This window comes from Ixodes scapularis, unplaced genomic scaffold, assembly GCF_016920785.2.
Source record: "Ixodes scapularis isolate PalLabHiFi unplaced genomic scaffold, ASM1692078v2 PGA_scaffold12__126_contigs__length_90152505, whole genome shotgun sequence".
Lineage (NCBI taxonomy): Eukaryota > Metazoa > Arthropoda > Arachnida > Ixodida > Ixodidae > Ixodes > Ixodes scapularis.
In genome coordinates this window covers 82,648,523-82,666,290 of record NW_024609838.1, presented here as the reverse complement: position 1 = coordinate 82,666,290, position 17,768 = coordinate 82,648,523, and the positions used below count along the sequence as shown (strand labels likewise).

Sequence of the window (17,768 nt, the reverse complement as noted above, 5' to 3'; positions counted from 1 at the left end):
CTAGCGCGAACGTCATGATGACGTACTGGGTCTGGCGGGACGACGAAAGAAACGGGACGTGCGACGGGAAGGCCAGACGCGTGAATCCCGTTGACCCATTCGAGAAAGATGGGCCTTAGCAAAGAGTGCACGCGTTAGCGAGAACGAGCTCGTAATTTCGCTTGTGCGAGCTGAACCGTCAATCTAAGACCAGAGATCTGTATAGTGAGCATTCACTGGCGGCCATAGCTGTGTGCGCGAATGCTGAGCGCGTGCTGATGGCGAGCTTCCACAGTTATTTTGCAACACGCATTACGCACCATCAAGAGTGCCGGTCTTAAAAGCCTATTGATGGGAGCTCGTTCTGAGCATGCCCTCTAAACAGCACCCACAAATGCGGCGTCCAGCGAATAACGCAGACCTCCGCTGGAGCTCTTGGATCTCCAGGACGGAGTCGAACGGATCGTCGTGTCGCATGCAAGGTCGGAAGCGCGTGTCCCGAACTGTCGCGTGCGTCAATTCGTAGCGGCGTTCTGACTGTCGGATTAGACGTCGGATCGGACAATTTTGCCGTCCATCTGTCTCGCGCTTTATGTGTCGCTGCTCAAGACCGCAGAAACGATTCATTTCGCTCATATGTTCGACTTCTTGGCGCTGTCTCTGCGTGCAAAGTCGCGGTTTTGTGACCGAAGTGAGGACGCCGGCACGTCCTTCGGCGATCGTATAGGAACAAGGCTCGACCGATTGGAAACGCAAAACGGTCCCGTAGAACTCCCTATCTAACGCGAGTCCCGTACGTGTAACCTATATATAGTTACAGCCATTTACGGAACAAATGCCTTTGACACCCTTGCCTTAATAGGATTGATTCGTTGCTCTTTTGATGCTTAGACGAGAGTCGTTTCTTCTCGTGTCCGGACAATCGAAAACTCGATAGAACGACTAGATTCTTCTTCTCAGTCTTAGAAAGAAACACGACAGGCTACCTCATCTTCGTGATGTTGTTTTTTATGCCTTAATTTCTAGTAAATGGCATAAGTTAAAAAAAAAACAATAACGCAAGTACTCGTCTGAATCATTCTATCGAAATGGGGCGCGATCAAATTATTAAAGCATTACATGCAACGTACAACTTCGTCGAGCCACCTTAAGTTATTGTGACGCAAAATCCGCGGTCACACAGCTAATACAAAATGTATCAAATAGCGGCAAGGCTTTTTAAATCGACCGGAAAATTCGGTTTCTTAACCTATCGCGCTATGATCTCGTGCACCGTTGCCCACAGGTGGTGCATTTGTTTTCAATAAAATTTGCAAAGAGCGAACTTACCTGAAAAAAAATGTAAAAATAAAAAGGCTTAACTCCTATGGAAACGCAGCGAAGCCACCGGTCTTTAAACAATAGGGCGCCCTATTGTTTAAAGACCGGCGCTCCATACTTGGGCCGATCTTTTTCAATGTTTTTATTAATGATTTGAGCTCGATTGTTTGCAATTCGGTCGTCTTGCAATATGCAGATGATGTCAAGTTGTTTAGGCAGATCATATCTTTGGAAGACTGTGAAAAACTTATGGAAGATGTTAGGCGTGTGTGCAATTGGTGTCGTCAGAACATGCTAACCCTAAATCCTTCTAAAACCGTTATTATGTCTTTGTCTAGAAAGGTAGAAAAAATGAACTTTTGTTACCAGATTGGCAATGATCCTCTGCGAAGAGTCGTGTGCACGCGTGATCTTGGTGTATACACAGACTCTTCATTATATATTATTTACTGTACATGTTAACAACCTTATAAATGGCTCTTTGCGTAAGCTGGGAGTAATTTCTAGAATCATGCGTGAGTTCTCCACATCAAACTGTATTCTTCGGTTATATTTCTCGTTAATCCGGACCAAGTTGAAGTTTTCCTCTGTAGTATGGAATTGTATTAGTTCTACGAGCCAAGACATGATTGAAAATGTTCAAAAGCGTTTTTTTTTTTTCCAATTGTTTACGATCGTTACATTGGTCGTACTCTTCATTATTCTTATGCGAGACTCTTGGAACAATGCAAATGCCCTACTTTGAGTTCCAGACGGCGTGAGCGCGATCTTGTTTTCCTGTATAAAGGTATTCATGGATTAATTGATTGCCCAGATCTCACATCTGCTATTAACATTCACGTTGCGAGTCGAGTTTTGCGGGTTTCTTCAACTTTTCATGTTAATCACATCATCCAAACCAGTCCCATGACCCGTATTCAACACTTCTACAATACCTTCAAGGGAGCAGATATAGATGTTTTTAAGGCAAATTTCATAGCTTTTAAGACTTTCGTAACTAACCTGTGAACATTTTGGTGTGCATCATTACCAAGGCGTCAAGCTGTTCATGAGCACAGAAAATAAACAAATGAATGAATGAATAAATGGATGAATGAATTGTTTTAAGAGAGGTGACTTAGCTGCGTTTCCATAGGAGTTAAGCCTTTTTATTTTTTTACTTTTTCCTCAGGTAAGTTCTCTTTGCAAATTTTATTTTAAAAAACGCACCACCTGTGGGCAGCGCTGCACAAAATCGTAGCGCGATAGGTTAAGAAACCGATTTTCGCGGTCGATTAAAAGAGCCTGGCCACTATTTGAGACACTGTATACATCATACAAAAGACAACCTGCGGAAAGTTTTGGGCGCGTCTTTTCCTTGTGGGGCGGTCCTGTCACATCGGTCACGCAAAACCTGTCTGCAGTTATCTTCGAAGCATAGGCATGTGTAAAGCAAACACGATTCGGAGATATTCGAGGCCTGCTCGCGGACAATTCTGTCGTCATGTCTGCAGGGAACGCCTTCCCTTGTTGTATAAGTAAGCGCAGTGCGAGTGCGGCTTTAAGGACGGGTCAACTCACCTAGGACGTAAGCGAATACAATTGGAGACCAGGGTGAATATAACTGAACGAAAGAGGAACTGTCTACCGCGCACTCGTCTAGTCCCGTGCCAATGACGTTTCGCTGTCTCAATGCCCGGTGCCCCTCGAAACAACCGACATTATTAAGGAATGTTTGACAGCGCAGCTGGGATTGCCCCCCCCCCCCCCCCCCCCTCCACACGAGTTAAGTGTCACCCAGTTCACAGACCGGACGCACGCGCAGAGCTGGATGACGCTCCTTCATCGAGCCGACGTTCACTGAAATCGCCGTTTTTGTTTATATTTTTTATAGTCTATTTAGTTCATTTTGTTCCGTTGGGCTAAGCGGGTGACGTGTCCCAGCGTGTAAAGGCGGAATAGAAGGGATACTGGAACCGAAATATGAAGTTTTAAAGATAATGCCCGAGCGAGCTTCTCGGGTCGGTACAATAAAGGCCTGTTCACACATGCAGCGGAGCGCTACAAGCATAGCGCTTACCTCGCGCTAAGCGCGTGCTGACGGAAGCGTTCACCAGCTTTGTATCGCACCGTCAAAACTGTTGCTCATGCAAGACGATAAGTAGCTGACGGCACGTGAGGAGCGCTACATCAGCGCTTCGCTGTATGTGAGAACCGGCCTTTAACATGCGATTCCTACAGATGAATCATGGTCAGGTTAATGTATTTCTTTGGAAGCAGTTCTCTCATCGCACCGAACGGGCGAACCGCCAGAAGCAAGCAGAGGGCGCGAGCGAATCCTTCTGGTAGAAGCCGTGGCGGAGCTGATGTATGCTTACATGATTCTCACTCTCTCTCTCTCTCTAATTCTTCATTCTCCTGTATAAGGGGTATTCACGGGGCTCCATATTGGTGAACGTTGTTCGCAGCGCACGAGTGAGTGAGTGAGAAAACGTATTTATTAAAAGAATGTATACATCAAGACAACCGTGACGAGGGAAGGGTGATAGGGATTATGGGATGGGTACGGTGACGAGGCCGAATATAACAGGCGACCCCAGATGAGCGGACGAAACTAATGCTCAAAATTATACCCCATGTCACTAGTTGAGTGCAGTACATGCGAAGGCAACGCCAGGCCAGGGGAGTAAGGGCAAGCACTACCAGGGCTGGGGAGGAGAGAAACCTCTCCTATCTAACGTTCCTAATGCGCTCTCTCTTTTTCCTTTCGCCCTCCATTGCCCCTCTTTCCCGTCCCACCTGCTTCGTTTCAGCTTCCGTCCGAGCGCAGCCAAAGGCTGAGGGACGGTTCGCAACTTCAAGAAGAGCATTCCTACGCACCACAAAGTAGTTCACAAAAGTAATTTCTTTTAAAATAACTGTATTGTGCGTAAAAACTGCACAATGTTCCAGATGTGTACTGCTGAGAATGATTTGCAATTAAAGGAATCAAATCTCTGAAGTTTATGTTTCTATTAATATTTGCAAATGCATGTGGTTTGGTGAAAACATGTATATCCGCTGGTAACACGGCTGCAGCGCTCGGTTTTGTTTGTGTGATTTCATTCCCGTAATCGCCGAATCATGTGCTTCGCTGCTTTCCTCATCGAGTTGCTTCAAAACGCCCTTTCGCAAAGGCACGTTTGGGCGTCAGGCGCGAGAAGTCGTAATGAATGTCTACTTTCAAATTCGGCAGGAGACTCCGGCCGCGTCGTACCGCGAATGCGTTGTAAACAAGCAAAGCGTCCGGGCCACTACAATTCAGATACGCGGCGAAATCAGGGCACCCCTTTACCTGCCGATCACATGGAACGCCGAGAAGCTGGTGGAAAGGACTGCGCCTCGAGCCCTGGTATATCCAAACAATACAAGGAAACATCAACGGCCAGGTCATCGGGGACCTTGCAACGTGTACTTACAACTCGAAACTATGGCAAACAGGCGGAGAGCTCAGACACAGATGCCAGCGGCCAGCCTACGTACTGACATCCCCTGTGACCAAGTTCCAGAACGTGAAAGGGCACTTTTTAAACCTGTAGCAGAGGATATCGTTGATACACCCGTAGCAGACGAAATACTCGGCGAGCGCGGTCGGCGCGGACGACCGGCGGCACAGCGGAGTGATACAAAAGTGCAGGCGAGATCGCGTGACCTATTGCCGGCGTGTGACTGGCTCCGGCCACACGTAGCTTTGGCTGCGCTCGGACGGAAGCTGAAACGAAGTATAGTGCTCGCGCTTTCTCTCTTCGCCTGGCGTCGCCTTCGCCTGCACTGCACACAACTAGTGACACGGAGTGTATCTTCCATTTATCGTCTTCCAATTGCAACAATTCTTATTGCGTGAAATGCACGTTGAACGTGCACCCGCGTGCATTCCTCGCAGGTAGTGAAAAAACGTGGCTTTCACATGACGTAATCCAAAAAGCGCTCCGCACCGCAGACGTCCCTGTCTCCCTCCCAGAAGATTATCAAAGATTAACTGGTCACTCGACATTTTTACCATAAGCAGCCTCCCCCTTTCATGATGGTGAAAAACACGCGGTGTGACGGCGCTCGCGGACCTTGAGCCTCGGTCTAGGTTGTGGACGCGCGGTGTACGCTTCTTCTGAAATACCAGAAAAAGTGTTCCTTGAGCATCGTTCTGAGCATCTGCGGCAACGACGACGCGAAGAGATCGCAGGGGCAGGGAAGCACTTTAGGCCTCTTCCTTGATACATGCTCGCGCTCTCCACATCAGACCGAGCCTCGTTGCCACTGCTGCTGCTGGCGCCGCAAGTCGTCATAGCACAACCGAGGTCAGAGCATGACGTACGAGCAGGTGCGAATGCGATCACATTTGAAGAGCAACGAACTGGCCGATGTTGCCAAATACCGGATGGATGGGTGATTGGCGGCTATGCTCTTTGTAACGGGCGGCAGCTTGCGCCACCTAGCCTCGACCGGGCAGAGCGACTGCCCAAAGTGGCTTGCCTGGCCGGGCAGTTAACGTTACGTCACGAAGTGAGCTTCCAAAAACGCGCACCAGGGGTTGCGTACAATATTTATATTTTGATTTTGTAAATTTTGGACACGGTGTCACTCAAGACAACGTAACTTGGAACTAAGTGGTGTCCCATGTATACCCACCAACAATTTTTACCTAAAAATATCGGTTCAGTATCTCTGTAACGAGGACCTCCGGCAAAATTTCGATGGACGTTTATTTGCCTCAAAATTGGTTCAACAACACAATAAACACGGATGAACTGACAGCCTAAATTATTTGCAACTCCAACGCCCTATTAGGGTGGGGCGGTAGTTTCAAGATGGCGGAAGAGACGGGATAGTAAAGTGGTAAATTGAGCAATTTCCCCGCCTCTTCCGCCATCAAGAAGGCGGAAGAGAGGCGGATAGATTCCCCAGGATTTTCTGTTGCTAACGCAGGTCAGTGCACTAAAAATAATTTATTTTTACAGAAATGCGAAGCTTTCAGGCCACTAGCATATTACAGGTGATGTCAATGTTGATTTGCGTTAGGAAAACCTGCCTGTTTTTTGTGGGGTTTTTTTTTTTCTAATTCTTATTTTAGTTTGTCTAGACTTTATATTATGTCTGCGGCTCCAAGACAAATGACCGGATGGTCTGACGACGCCTCGGTGTCACTAAGTAAATAAAATAACATAATATTTTATATAAACTCTACTCTCCCGACCGGCCAGCACAATAGCATACATTTATAAATGCTTCAACAACAAAAATATCATGTAAGGATGAATATAGAAATGACGTCAAACAATGCTAAAGCAATAATACCAGATTTTCTATTTCAGTTATTGTACGCGGCTATCATCAGGTTGTTGTTTTGTTTTTCAACATTATCTTGTATTTTTTAGCGAGATACCAGATATAAGTGTGTAAAGATGACTGCATGTGTTAAGAAACCTTGAAACTTCATATTTTAATAACTGAAACTTTCTAATTTTAGAAAGCTATTTATTTTTATTACGACCGTTATAATAGTGGTTGGGTCTAGTGCAGAGTGATAGATATGTTGGCTCTTGAACCCTATGGTCCTGGAAAATGTAGAATGCAAGTCTATAATTGTATAGTTCATCAAATTTTAGCATTCCCTTTATTTCAAAAGTCGGAGTGGTGTGTGCGTCACATACTGAATGATCTATAAAACGAACAGCCTTTTTCTGCAGAATATGCAGTTGTGTGATGTTCGCCTTTGTTGTGTAACCCGAGAAAAGAAAGCAGTAGTAGATCTTTCTATATATTAATGCATAATAGATCTGGTACTTGAGCCATTTCTGTAGAAGATATTTAGCAGAAGAAATCAAGCCAACAGTGTCGACATTTCGTTTCTTATTTTGTTTACGTGCTTAGTCCCATTCAAATGTTTATTAAACCAGACTCCAATAAATTTGTTATCATCTACGCATTTCATTCCAGTATTTTTTAATTGAAGTTACATATTTGTATCGAGGCCCGTATACACGAAGGAAAATAATATATATTTTCTCGTCTTTTTTTATATTTAGCGAGAAGCAATTTGAAATAAGCCACGTAGGAAATTCGAATAAATAGTTGATTGGCTCCAGAAAGAAATGCGTTTGTATCATCGGCGTATAACATTAAGTCTTCGGCAAGTGGTACACTATGTATATCATGAATATAAATCAAGGGCCCCAATATCGAGCCTTGTGGCACGCCATATTTTATTAATCCTCGAGGTGATTTTGCCCTATTATGAAACGTCTGCTGTGTACGAGATGCAAGGCAATTAGTGACAAGTTTGTGCGCGGTTCCTCGCATGCCATATGCCTCGAGACTTGAAAGAAGAATGGTGTGTTTTAGAGAGTAGAAGGCTTGACGGAAATCGACAAATAAAGAAATTGTGAAGAGTTGATTTTCTATATTATGTAGTATTTTATCCTTGATATGTCAAAGTGCTAATTCAGTTGTTTCTACCCTTCTGAAAGCCATGTTGTAGTTTGATTGTGACATTCTATTTGCAAATAAATTGTTGAAACCGTTCGTCAATTATTTTGTAAGATATTTTCGAGAACACACGCAACACTGATATAGACCTGTAGATACTCAAGTTTTGTATGGACTAAAAATAGCCTTTCGCTGTTTTTAGTTGATCAGGAAATATACCACTTTCAAGGACAGAATTCCATATAGGAGAAAAAGGGAGCGAAATAATGTAAGACACAAATTTAATGAACACTATACATTAAGGTCATCGACACCACGGGCTGTAATATTTTTAGAGACATTATAAGCATTTTTATATTCTGGTGAGTCAGAGGATATAGAACGATCAAACTGGGAAGGGTATTTTTATATATTTTTTATGATCATCAGGTTTACTGGTGGACGGGAATTCGTCAGCCGCTAAAGGTATCAGTTAAATTTTGTCGCTAGTTGAGGATCTGATTGATAAAGTTCGACCATCTATTTTGTAATCGGGAAGGCAGTTATGCCGAGGCTTAAGTCTAATAATTTTATTAACCGATTCTCATATAACTTTTGGATCATTCTGTATATTTGCAAACTTGCGCGAAAAAAGTTCTCTTGATATTTGAATATTAGAGTTCAAGCGATTTCTGTATACATATATATTTTCTTTTAATTGCAATGGAGTCGTGGTGTCCCAGTTCGAACAAATCGAGACTAAATTTTATTTTTTTCCCCATATCTTACGGAAAATTTTCTGCGTGACCCATGGCTTCCTAATTTTTCTATATACAATTTTTAATCGCAAGGGTAATGACGCTTCATAATAGTTCTTTAGGGCTTTCGTAAAATACATTATAAGATATTTCTGGGTTCTTTTCACGCAAGACATTTTCCCAGATGTGCTCCAGCAATGAGGCATAGATACCGAACGCTTCCTCTGATCTATAACAGCACGTTCGTGAAATCGGCTAATTATTAGCCTAACTTATTTTAGGCAAAATATATTATGTTTAAAGGTAGCGGGAACCTCGACTTGCAAAAGATTTGTGGAAGGCGAGCGCGTTTTGGGCACCGGCCACGTCACTGTTTGTGGAAAAGCATTTTTGAGGGTGATGAAGGTATCGTGGTGTATGCGCTTTGTCTGAAACGTTAGCGTGCACGGTGACCGTCAAGCTCCGGAAGCGCGGCGTTCACAGTATTCATGTTTTCGTGTCACAGGTTCCCAACTCGCTGATCACCGTCGCCATTTTAGCGTATTGCAACACGCGAACAAACTGCGCTATGATCATTGCCACGAAGTATTAGAATAGCGTGACCGCATGCTGCCGTACGGTGCAGTATTGCAACCGGAAGCTTGCGCTGCGCCTTTGGAGCATCGTTTTCAGGAAGCGCCAGGAGCGTCGCCGTGCTTACGGTGGCAGCCTTCGGTAATGCTCTGCTAAAACTGCCTATTAGAGTCATCGCCATATTCATGGGTTTTATTTATTGCTCTATGAAAAATAAGCATTTTATTATACCGTACATTTGTGTACCGTGTTATCTGCAACGTTGTGATCCGCTTCGCTAAAACTGCCCTTTCTACGTCACGAACGGCTGGCTAACAGAGACGCGATTAAAAGGCTTCGAGCATTTCTTTATTTGCCTTTGAAATTATCCGAAAGCAAGCACGCGTACTTTGTCCTTTGAAAGTGCTTAAAGCAAATGGTCATGTATCTCGTAACTGCCCTAAAACGCGAACCTATTTCCGATGTCTATTGCTAGAGATACCATGGCGCGACCATGGTCGCAAAATGGTATCTCAAGTTTATTATTTGCCCTAAGTATCAGAAAACTGAAGTTTTTTTTCTACTTACAGTAAGTAGTAACCTTTTCGTGGACCATACGCTAGAGGTATGCACTAATAGCGGGAGTGTTTGCCGTCACATTGAGCACATAATGAGCTGGCGACCACAAGACCAGAAATCCGCAGCGTATGCATTATACGATAAGTCCCTGATTAAATAAGACATCCCTGTCCCTTCGTGCAAGGCTGTTGCGAGGCGAAACACAAGATTTACTATTTTAACGCGCTCACGTTTTTCGTTAAAAATTGCTTCACGCACGAACGTGGTGAGCAGAACCACGCGGTACGAGGAAGACCAAGGCACCAAGGCCGACAGTCTCTGCCACCGTCTCCGCTCCTCTGGTTCTCCGTTCGTCCGCGAGAGGGCGAGTGGCGGGCTAAAGTTGCGAATAGGTAAAACTATTTTTTTAAGGTATTGCATTTTTATATTTGAGTATTCCGCGCATCGAAACGCAAGGCGGAGTATGGCAATCAGCAGGCGACAGAGACAACGCGCGATGACAAGGAGACCGAGCGCACGCCACCATTGGCTGAGATCGGGGAGGAAACAAAGGCACGTGGACGCATATGAAGGATAAAGGCCGACCCATATAGGGCGTATTCTCGACGAATTTACGCGCGTTTCAGCGTACGTAATCACGGGATTTGGCGGGCGCTTTCTTCACAGAAGGGCAGAGGGGAAGGTCGCCAAACCACACACCGCGCTTTTCGTCGACGTCTCCGCGGCGTGTGGTGCAGTGTGAAAGACTCGCGCCTTTCATGAAAGGAGGCAAAATGTAGATAGGCTGCTATTTTATTGCGTTCCGCGAGGATACAGAAATAACTGAATGTTAATAAGCAACCAAAGCCTAATTTGCTAACACCTGTTTAAAAAATGTTCGTTGCAACGGTTGCAACCGTCAAGTTGCCAAAAACTTCCGGCAGGAGGACGGCCGCGATCTCTGCTCAAACCCGTTCCTTTTGTAATTGTTTTCACATTGCCCGCAACATCGATGGTATTTTCTTCTGTCTCAGTCATTCATCGCTCGTTCCAAAGAGATATAGCGACTTCGTACAGTTCTCCGATAAACCGGCGAACGCGACAAGCGAGCTCCCATTTCGGCGGCCGAGTCAAGCCAGCCAGCCGGCCGCACAGCTAGGCAAGCCGATTCTCGAGCAACTTGCGGCTCTCAACTCGGAAGCTGATTGGCCGGCACCGCGCCGTACGCTTCCGGATACGCCACGCCGAAATACGCCGATGCGCCGAGATCTGTCTCGGTTGGATCGCCGATTTCCGCCGACCTCGGAAGCGCTCGTCCCGACGCCCGCTGTACGTCGGGATTACGCCCGTCGAAACGCCCGTAAATACGTCGCAAGTACACCCCATGTGTTTCAGGCTTAAGCAAACGCACGAGGTGCACAAAGACCGGACCAGCTTGCACGCCGTATACAGAAACCAAATAACCAAAGCCGTATATGTAGAGAGTTTGGTCAATGGGAGGCGCGGGCAGAGCCAGGGCGTGCGGCAGACTCGGAAAGAGGGCTTGGCATGCTCTCTTGACCAACCAGAAGCCGAAAAGAATCCCCTAGCGGTGGTAGCCAGAAACAGTTCTGATCAAAGGTCTATGTTCGTATATGGTCTTAATAAGCGCGTAAGAGTGAAGTGTAGTAGCTCTTTATGGTTGAAAATAGGGTGCACGTGTTGTTTTGATCATGATCATGCAGAAAGATGTAAGAAACGAACGCGCCGCTCAACTCTTTTGCGCGGACAGAGTGTGACCGCTCGAACGGCAGATTCCCGGCCCTCGGCGCTTGGCGTACGGATTATGTCGATCGTTCCGCTAGTCGCACTCTTCCAGCTTCATTTTGGATGAGCGTGATTGAAACATCACGTGTACCATATTTTCAGCCATCGAGAGTTACTTTAATGCAGTTATCAGGTTTGTTTCTCGCGACCACCGCCAGGGTATTATTTCCGGCTTCTGGTTGGTCCCATTCGAATTTCTGAAGACGCCCCGGAACACGCCCAGCCCGCTTTCGGCCAATGGCGCCTCCGCATTTGTCTCCTATACTTCCCAACGAATGGCCAAACTCTCTACATATACGGCTCTGCAAATAACCTACGCTTCGGCGCAACAACACTTGAGCCATCGGATGGATGGATGGATGGATGGATGGATGCTAACGGCTCTACCCTTTATAAAGGGCGGTAGCTTGCTCCACCTAGCCTAGCAATTAAAAACCAAAAGTATCCTTCCTCCTTTCGCGCTTCTGAGCCAATTTTATTCCCCTGTACAATTTCTTAACTACTTAAATATCATCAGGCGGTGTGGGACATCACCAGGATGACATTTGAGGGATCGTACACAGAAAAAAAAAAAAAATAACAAGTAAAAACATCACTCCGCGCCTCTTCCCCTCCGGCGAGGGAGTTATTAATTTTCTTCTTTTACCATATTGGCACCTAAAATCATTTTTGCTAGATATCTGAGTGCCAAACACCCGAGTACCGGTACTCGAAGCTTAGCTTAATCGACGGCTGTTGTCTGCACGGCAGCATACTAGAACGAATGACCCTGTTGGCTTCAGGCGGTTCATTGGCTAACCGCTTCAGTTCCATAGCTTTCGAACGGCCGATTCTTTGTAATCTTGTTGAAGATTGACAGGACGCGTTTGTCACGGAAAAAGGCCGAAGAATTCTTAATTGTTATTTTATCTTTTCTACAAAATAAAAACAACTCACGTCTTTTTTTTTTTCCCCCAAATCTACATGACTTGGCTAAACTTTTCCATTGAGAATTAAGCCGGTGTATGGTATACTAGTTTTAAATGTAAACACTAAAATAGAGCGCAAGTAAACCCTTACCGGTCTGAATGGACGCAAGAGGAGTGACAACGGAATAGGTACACAATTCAAAATTGTTGTCAACAGAACGAGTCAAGCGTGAGTCATTTCGTACTGACAACATTTCTACCGTCATAAGCCACTACGTACGTGCGCAGTAAATTCATGGACAAATAAAATGCGTACGAGCGAGAGCGGTGGAAGCATGGATGGATGGACGCTTACGGGTCAAACCCTTGAAGTCGGACGGCGGCTTGCGCCAACTAGTCAGTGTATTTTTTTTTCTTTTCCATAACAACAGTTAATTTCTACCTAATATGCGAAAGCGAAAGCCGCTGAAATTCGATGTTATCTCGACAAAAAAACAACAATTATAATTGACATATAAAATTATAGATATATACGGAGCCCAAACTTTACCTCGAACTAGCACGATTTCCCATATTCCCACATAGACCTGGATATTACCTAAATCTGGAAAATTTCCTTTGGGTTGGCAGCCGTGGCTGCCCATGTGACCCGTCATTTAGCGAGCGCTGATTTCTGGCTAGGCACCCAGACAGGGTTTCAAGAGAGGAAGCTTTTAAAATCAAAGCAAAGGGCGACAGATGCATAAGTGACACATCACTGTCCTCATTGGCAAGTGAGTATTTTTGTTTGGTTACGGGGGTCACACCGGAATTAGGCGCGACTTCGTTATGCCACGGCTAAATTTATGGGTGCTTCTTCAAATAAAAATTAGTTGGGACTGCGCCACTGTTTTTACTTCGTTGTCCTTGTGTTTTTTGGCACTTATCTACTTTATAATGGGCTAGATGGTTTACACCCGAGGATAATCTTGTAGTATATGTAGCTAATCCTCTCGCATCTGAGAATTATCCTCGTAAATCTGCGGGTAATCCACGAGTACGCGGGGCTTCACCGAGGATAATATTTAATACCTGGGGTAATAATCTTATATCCGAGAATAATGGCGCCTGCGAACGATGGAGTTTGTCTCCAAGAAGGGTATTAAAGGGATGCTGAACCGAAATTTCGATTTCAGAAAACAACGCGAAAGCGCTCGGCGGGGCGCTACAAACCCGAAAGCATCACTCATAAGGCGATATCCCCAAACGATGGTCGTATTTTTGTGAAAAAAGAGCACGCTTAAACAAGGTCAAAAAAGCCCGTGACGTCGCCAATTCTGGTTTTGACTCCGCGAGGACCCGAAGAGGGAAGGAAGCAAGGCCGTTTCCCCTCTTCCTCAACAATTCTATAGGAAACGCGACGTCGCGATTCTCACTCAATCGCTTCCTTAGTTCACAAAAATACGGCCATCCATTCGAGATATTGCTTTGTGAGTTGTGTTTTGGGGTTTGTGGCGCCCCGTCGAACACTCCTGCTACCTTATTTGGCGAAATCCAAATTTCCGTTCAGCATCCCTTTAAACGTCTTCGAGTTTTGAGGTCATGTGCCCCGCGTCATGGATGTTTGTCAATCCTCCCAGCCGGCGGGCAGCAGCGAAGATTCCTGCTGAATATCGGTAATCCTGTCGGAGCGACAGGTCCCCCTTGACCCTCCTTTTGGTGAAGGACAGCAGCATTAATCTGTAAGGTGCCTTTTTTTGTTGTTGTTGTTGTTGCCTTTGGTCAGATGAGGCACCGAAGGTCGCAAACACGCTCGCGAAGAGAATGACTCCGCCGATTAAACTACAGGCGACTCCGTGGTGCGAATGCTCGCCCACGTTTTCAGCACCACAACATCCTACATCCTACAGCACCACAACATCCTACTCTGTATTATTCGGAGATAAAGGCCCGCCGTGGGAACACACCATACTCCTCGGGCATCCGCGGACAATCCACGAGAACGCTGGCCTCCACTCACCAGGCATAAAGCGCCCATGATGCGAAGTCCTCCCGAGTTTAGGAGAGACATTTTGTTGCACGGAGCCGGCAATCGGCTGAAAACGCTCATCCGCGCGCCGCCGCGTGTACACCTGTACTGCACGCAAGCGGCGAAAAGCCCGTGCGTAGACGGCGGCGACGCACGTGGGTAATCCTCAACGTGGTGCAACGAATCGCGCTGCGGTGTGTGTTCGTTATTAACATGCGTTGCCAAACAGGAGCGGCTGCGTTCGCCGTCAGGGTCAGGACAGCAGTTGCACACGCTCGAATGCGGCTGAGCTTCCCTTTTTTGTGTGTCGCTGGATTTCTGTACCAGGAGGAGCAGTTGCGCGTTGGAGATGTGGGATGATGTGGTGATTACGCTCTTATCGAGACAATGTCGAATGTCGGTTGACGCGAGTAAAGACAGAGTCACGCTGATCATACCTAGATGATACAAAAGACACGGTGTTTGCTGCTGGCGCGATGACATCTGCGGACACACCTCAAGCATGCTCGAGGCAGGTTTACTTCGTGCATATGTATTTGTGAAAAAAAAAACTGCAGGTGCGCACCACTAAGCATACATGTCATTTATCTGGGCGCGCTTCTCGATGAACAACTGCCATCGGGAGCGCATGTGAACTGGGAGACGCCTACGAACGCTATCTGCTTATATATTCCGCCTTCGTTTTCTGACCGATGCGCGTACTAGATATGATATATCACTGATATCAGGCACTGGGAAAGTATACTACAATACGGAATAACGGTTTATACTACCGCTCGTATTTAAAAAAAAAGATAATATATATATATATATTATTTTGCGAACCATTGCAAGAAACTTTGCGCGTGGAACTATATTTGCTAAACTCACGACTGACCTAAAGGTGCGGTCGCTATGGATCATGTCAGTTACAAATTGTATATCCATACCCATATTAGTGCACGATTACTACAAATACAGGTTTAAGCAGCCACTGAAGAAGCAGAGGGTTCCGAGGAGAATAGAACGTTTGGTTAAATAAATAATAAATAAATAAATATTTTATTGTCTCTTTTTCAACACAGTACATAGACCGGCACGCAAAAGCATATGCTTGTCTGCGGGACCTGACGTCCATCAGGCTGCTTACATAGTTATAACAAAGCATGCATTATTTGCACGCAACTAAAGAAAACCACACGAAGAGAATTATAACTGTCAAGAGAACAAGCGAAAAATTTGGTCCTCTTCAGTCACCTATCGACTGAGGGCGCCATTCTCTCAGGTCTTGTTTTAGTTTTTTGGAGAATCCAGATTACGAAGCTCTTCTGGTAACTTGTTAAAATAAAAAACAACGTTGTATGACCTTGCATTGTTTCCATGTTTAGCATATTCCTAAGAAAAATGAACTTTTCTGTTCGCCTCAGAATTCGTTCTTTTGTTAAAAGAATTTTAAAATCACTATTGAAGTAATGTTTCACCATAATTACGTAGCAGTGCAACCTCTCAGTAGTTCGCTCTTGCGGCATTAATTTTTTCATCTTTCTCCACTTCTTCGTACATTGTCCCATATGTGATATTACATGCAATTTCGAGTATAATATCGATTTTTGATTTTTTATAGTTGGAACACATTTCGTATAACGATATTCTATAACGTAAGATAGACTCACCCCCCCCCCCCCCCCCCCAGTCCGTTATATTATATATACCCTCTTTCTCAGAGAAACGTACGCCACACTACGCAACCTATACAAATAGGCTGAGACGGCTCTCCTTTTTTTTATGATATATTCCGCATGATCTTTCCATAAAAGATTTTTCATCCAGCTGAATCCCTAAAGATTTGCTTGTTTGAACATAATCTAAAAGTACGCAGCCACAGGTTTTGCGAATATCTGGATGAAGGAATGGTGGAGTAGGCAAGTTCAAATGTTTGTACGGACTATGGAAGCACATCAACTTAGTTTTACTAGAATTACAAAAATATGATTGTCAGAAAACCATATCATTACTAATTTGATATCTTTCTGGAAAATTGAAAGTGAGCTTGCTTCATCGCTATATTCTAGTACCAGGGCTGTATCATCTGCATAAATCAAATTGGAGCACTTCAAAAGGCAGTGCTCCAATTTGATTTACGTGAATATTAAAAAGTAAAGGTCCTATTGTTGATCCCTGTGGTACTCACGGTTTAATTCGTATTACATTACTTCTGCAGTTACTTATTTTCACCCGTTGATATCTGTCTGTATTGTAACCCTGCAGAAATGTATGAAAGGGCCCCCTAAAACCCATATTTCTTAGCTTTAATAAATGTTTTTAATGATCAATAGTTAAAAAAATTTCAGTCGAATCGAGAAAAAGGGCTAACGCAAAATGGTTCTTGTTTAAATTGCAGTTAACATGATCTGTAAAATCTTGCAGCAAAAGTTCAGTGCTCTTATGTTTACGAAATCCGTACTAAGATGAGTGTATTAAATCATCCTTTTTACAATATAAAGTCATTACATTGAATACACATTTTTTCATATTCTGCGCTATAACTGGCAATATAGAAAAAGTCTGTAATTTGAAACGTCCGCTCTATCACGATTTTTGTATAACGGTCTAACTATAGCGGTTTTTATCTCTACCGGGACTTGCCCCGTTCAAAAAGAGTCGTTTATTATTTTTAATAAAACTTCTTTTAGCTTAAAAAATTATGTTGAATATTTCTTAATCGTATTTTATCAATCCCCGCCGGTTTTGACAATGAAATAATTTTTATTACATCTTCAAGGTCTATTTCTGTCATCTGTGGTAAGTATGCGGATTGCAAACTACCGTAATCCTCTGGACCTCCCCCTTGACATCTTATCCTTTTTCTGAGATAAATGACCCTTTCAGCAAAAGAATCGTTAAATAAATTACACAATGAGATAATGTCGTTGTCTCCAAAAGCCTTTGCAATTGTTTCATCAATTGTTCGCTTCCTTTTTGAGCCGGTGATTTGGTTGATCTAATCCCACGTCTTCTTTGGGGTTTCCCTGACATTTCTGAAATCTATTTGTGTAATAAAACTTTTTGCTAGTCTTATTTTCGCGGTTACCTTTGTACGTAACTTTCGCGCTCACACGCCCTCACTGAGCGCGTTGACTACGGCTGAAGACTTATTTTAGCCATTACCCAAGCAGCACAGATAAGGCCAATCATTGGCCGATGACTGGCAATGGTGCTCTGGCCAGTGGCCAGCCATTGGCCGATGACTGGCCTTTCTCTGGCCATCAGCCATCGGCCAATCATCGGCCGGTAAATGGCCACTCTTTGGCTATTGGCCAAAGGTCGATTGCTAGCCATCGGTCAATGATTAGCCAAATCTGCGCTGCTTGGGTAGCGACTTCAAAGTGCACAATTAGCACACACACTTCGCTGTGGAACGAAAATTCTGTAAAGTGTTTTCATAAAATTCGGTAAAAGGGTACGGCTTTTTTATGTTCC

At 44.6% G+C, this 17,768-nt stretch overlaps 1 protein-coding gene across 6 annotated transcripts in view; it reads right to left on the bottom strand.

Moving 5' to 3' along the window:
* Positions 1 to 17,768, bottom strand: part of LOC8025508 — a 177,722-nt gene that overhangs the window by 51,151 nt on the left and 108,803 nt on the right. Inside the window, exon 1 of one of the 6 annotated variants that reach the window (XM_040217574.3) lies at positions 2,860 to 2,941. The exons of the other annotated variants lie outside the window; for them this stretch is intronic. The gene's annotated coding sequence lies outside the window, so the exon portion shown is untranslated. Of the gene's footprint in view, positions 1 to 2,859; positions 2,942 to 17,768 lie in introns of those variants that run through there. 6 annotated transcript variants of the gene reach the window in all.